Genomic DNA, 5154 nt, shown 5'->3' on the forward strand with positions numbered 1-5154 from the left:
AAATGCCACTTTTATTATGGTAAAAGTCAATAATCCATAAATCATAAGAATCATCATGCATAATTTTAAAAGATAAACTAATTAAGCATGATCTCAAATCATCAATACTTTAGGCATGACATCAATTTCAAGGGATAACATGCACAATTTCATATTAAGCATGATATCAAACCTCTTAACATTTTCATTAAGACATCAAGATACATATTATTTCTTCTTAAAAACATACATAGGATTATCATTACATTTAAATCTAACATTTTAATCCTTTATCATAAAACATATAATTTTTATGATCATTATTAGAAGGATAAACATGATTCCAATTTTTTATTTTTTCATTACATTATTAAACATGTAATTTTCAAGAAAAATAAATTTTCTAACTAAATTAACAATAACTCATGAAAAGCATTATGTAATTTCAAAGTAAACTAAGGGCATTTTGATTACCTTATCATCAAAAACCATTAAGATGTAGTTTGCCACCTCGCCTTTGTTGATTTTCTCCTCGTCTTCAGAGGAGCTCGATTCATCTTTTGGTAACTTCTTCTTGCATTCATAGTAAGTAGTTCCGCTCTTTTTATGTTTACTTTTATTCTTTAATCATTATTTCGTGAACTTTTTAAATTTCATGAGGAGTTCAAGTTCACCATCACTTAAGCTTATGCTCAAAGTGGTCTTCTTTTGTTCAAAATGCTAATTCCTTTCTGTTCATTGGAAGGTTGTTCTCAAGTTCATTTTGTGTATTGTATACCATTTCATATGTCATCAATGAACCAAAAAGTTCTTCAAGTGAAAAATTATTAAGATCTTTTGCCTCTTGTATTGCGGTTACTTTCGGATCCCAACTCTTATTAAGAGAATGTAAAATTTTGTTTATAAGTACAAAATCTGAAAAACTTCTACCAAGTGCTTCTAAACCATTAACGACATCCGTAAAATGGGTGTACATGTCTCCAATGGTTTCTCTTGGTTTCATATGAAACAGTTCAAAATCGTGCATTAAAAAGTTAATTTTTGAATTTTTTAACTTTGCTAGCGCCTTCATATGTGATTTCAAGAGTATGCCAAATATCAAAAGTCATTTCATAAGTAGAAACCCAATTGAATTTAATTTTATCTAAAGGGCAAAATAAAGCATTCATAGCCTTTGCATTTAAAAAGAAAGTCTTCTTCTCCAACTCATTCCAATTATTCATTAGAAGAGAAGACCTTCGAAAACCATTTTCCACAATACTCCATAAATTTAAATCTAAAGAAAGTAAGAAAACTCTCATTCGAGTTTTCCAATATGTGTAGTCCATCCCATTAAACAAGGGAGGACGAATGAGAGAAAGTCCCACTTGAAAATTGAAAAGAGTCATTTCTCTTTGGGTGTTAAACCAAATGAGAAAAATGAAGCTCTGATACCAACTATTAGGAATAAGTCAACACTAAGAGGGGTTAAAACCGATTCTTACGAAAACCATTTCATAAAGATCTTAATTTGAAACATGTTTATAAATGTATTGAAAGCAATAAGCAAGAAAAGAAGTTTGCAGTTAAAGTAAATTGCTCAAGACAAAATGCAAACCAGTTTTTATAGTGGTTCGGTCGTCGTGACCTACATCCACTCCGCTGATTCCTCTTCTGTCGAGGCCACCGACATCCACTATCGGTCTTTCTTCAATAGGCGAAGACCAACCACCTTTTACAACTCGATTTTCCTTTTACTGGGTTTAGGAGATAACCCTTACACCCCCACTCACTCCTCTTAAACTATTCTAATACTTAAAACTTTGAGAGGAGTTCACACAAGATTACAACAGTGTTTCTTTCTTTTTTACTCTCAAGTCTTATGTGTTTTAACCAGGGATGAGAGGGGTATTTATAGGCTTCAAGTTGATTCAAACTTGGAGTCTAAAAAGGTCTCATCCCGGGTGTCCTAGGTACAGGCGGTACCACCGCCTGTGATGGGCAATACCATTGCCAATGTCAGTCTAACACTGGTCGATACCACCGCTTGACAGGGGTAGTGCCACTGCCTAGCACCCTGCCACTAGGTGACACCATGCCCAGTTTGGGTGGTACCATCGCCTGTATCCTCTCGGAGACTATGTCTGGGCGGTACCACCGCCAGACATAATCTCGGAGACTGTGCCACGACGGTGTCACCTCTTGGGTCACTATTTGGGCCTTTTCATTAGGACCAACACAGTTCATACATGGGCCCAACTGGCCCCTAATTGGGTTGGCCCAATTCCAATCTCAATTATGTGCTAACTACAAATTCTAAAACATTTACTAAGCTAAACAAGTCCGTAAGTCTAGTTTCTTCCGGCGAGCTTCTAGTGAACTTCCGATGATCTCTCGACAATGTTCTAACGGACTCCCGACTTACTCCTGGACTTCATGACGATCTTCTTAGCAAGTTCCGATAAGCTTCTTTGGCAAGCTCCTGGACTTTTCGGTCAATTCCGGCAAAACTTTCGATGAACGTCCGGACTTCCGACGAACTCTCGAACTCATAATGAAATTACGTTCTCGACTCCGGGACTTTATTTTGCTTTATGCCTTGCTATCGTAGTTAATCCTGCACATGTAAAACATACTTCAATCTAGACAATTATTACTAAGCATGAATCATGTTGTCCGGCATGTCATTGGTCCATCGATGCTTCGTCCGATTCTTCGGCGCATCGTCCTTTCTTGCGGCCTATTGCCCAATCGGCCAGTTAACCTCTATAACTCCGATATCCTTGGCATAATATCTGCTCTTCTTAGCCCAATGCCTAAAACCATGGCCCGAAGCCTTCTGTCTGTTAGGAAAAGAGTCGGTACTAAGAGAGGGGAGTGAATTAGTGCAACGGTAAAAATTACATCGGTTCAAAACTTCGTTGCGATTAAATCCGTTTCTGACAAAAAACTATTTCATAAAGGTATTAACTTTGAAAGCATACATAAGAGTGTAGTGGATGTAAATCAAGTAAAGTTGTTTGTAGTAAAGTAAATTACATAAAAGAAACGCAAATCAGATTTTTATAGTGGTTCGATCGTCATGACCTACATCCACTTAACTGATTCCTCTTCCGTTGAGGCCACCGACATCCACTATTGGTCTTCTTTTAATGGGAAAATACTAATTACCCTTTTACACCCATCTTCTCCTTTTCATAGGTTTAGGAGACAACCTTTTACAACCCTCTTTTATAAGGTATCCCTCTCACACCTCCCTTAGAACTCTCTCGGGAGGAGGGAACTCAACTTTCTAAGATTTACAAATTTAGAATCATAGGGTTTTTTTCAATCTTTCTTACTTATCCATGCAAGAATAGCTAGGGTATTTATAGGCCCCAAATGGATTTAAATTTGGAGCCCAAAATTTAAACCCTCGAAATTTTAGGGTACGGGCCGTACCACCGCATGCAGCCTAACACTGGGTAGTACCACCGCCCAGATAGTCTCGGAGATTGAGTATGGGCGGTACCACCACCCAGACTGGTGGTACCACCGCCTGACATAGTCTCGGAGACTGTGCCACGATGGTTTCACTTGTTTGGTCACTGTTTGGGCCTTTCTCTTGGCCCAACATAGCCCAAACTTGGCCCAACTGTCTTCTAATTGGGTTGGCCCAATTCTAATCTCTATTATGTGGTAACTATGAATTTTAAGATATTTACTAAGCTAAACAAAGTCCGTAAGTCTGGGTTTCTTCCGGTGAGCTTTCAGCGAACTTCCGACGATATCTCGGCAATGTTCCAGCGGACTCCCGGCAAGCTCCTGGACTTCATGATGATCTTCTTGGTGAGTTCCGATGAGCTTCTTTGGCAAGCTTAACTCTAGGATGAATGTCAATTCCAACAAAACTTCCAACGAACGTCTGGACTTCCGACGAACTCTCGAAGTCCCAACGAAATCGTGTTCTTGACTCTAGGACTTCATTTTGGTTTATGTCTTGCTATCATAGTTAATCCTACACATGTAAAAACACATTTTGATCTAGACAATTATTACTAAGTATAAATCATGTTGTTCGGCATGTCATTGGTCCATCGACGCTTCGTTCGATTCTTCGACACATCGTCCTCTCTTGCGGCCTATTGCCCAATCGGCCAGTTGACATCTGCAACTCCGATATCCTTGGCACAATATCCCCTCTTCTTGGCCCAATGCACGAATTCATGGCCCAAAGCCTTCTATCGATACGTCGACCGATCCTCCGGCCCGACATCCAATCTTCTGACATATTTTTCTCTGGCCCAACATGATTCTTCCTGCTTTAATTGTCTCTCCCTGATCGAAGCATCCTACGTCACTCAAAACATAGATCAAATCATAAATACTATCAATTTGTTTCATCATCAAAATCTGAGATTCAACAATCTCTCCCTTTTTTATGATGACAACCAATTGATGACGGAGTTAACTTTAACTCCCGGGGTTTAACCAAACTCCCCCTATCAATATGTCATATTGATAGAACTCTTAGATTCAAAAATCCAAGTAACATGTTATCATAAACTTATGCATATCATCATACTTCTCCCCCTTTGTTATCAACAAAAAGGAGAAGTACCACTATCAAGTGTTTGAGATATAATGTCTAACATTGCATTTATCATCATACAATTTGTAAGCTAGAAAATTTAGCAAGTGTTCCCATGCAAGCTAGTAAATTTTTCATCACTTTATAACATGCATAATCACCAAATCATCATTATTTTTAAAGATATACAAGATTGTAAATTATGCAAGTTTGCATTTTTGCTTCTTAAGATAGGTAATCTATCAATTTTTTTGTGATGTTCAAGATAGCAAGCTCTTTCTTCTCTTTTGAGAAGTGTCATTTTTGCTTCCTTTTCAAGCTAGCAAAATTATTTTATACAAGCTAGCAATTTGACAAATGTTACTTCTCCTTGAAGTATGAAGGCTAGCAAGTTTTTGAAAAATAATACAAGATAACGAGTTAGCAAGATATAATGTTTTACATGAAGCAAGCTACATAAAGTATGTTTGCATCTTTTCTTTAGATGTGCTAGCAAGCAAGCAAGTTTTTCTCCTTACAATTTGTGAGCCAGCAAATTTTACACATATGAAAGTTGGTAAGATTTTTTACATCTCTTGGGATGAGCAAGCTTTTTGCTTCTTCTTGAAGTATGCAAGCGAACAAAA

This window comes from Musa acuminata, chromosome BXJ3-11 (assembly GCF_036884655.1).
Source record: "Musa acuminata AAA Group cultivar baxijiao chromosome BXJ3-11, Cavendish_Baxijiao_AAA, whole genome shotgun sequence".
Lineage (NCBI taxonomy): Eukaryota > Viridiplantae > Streptophyta > Magnoliopsida > Zingiberales > Musaceae > Musa > Musa acuminata.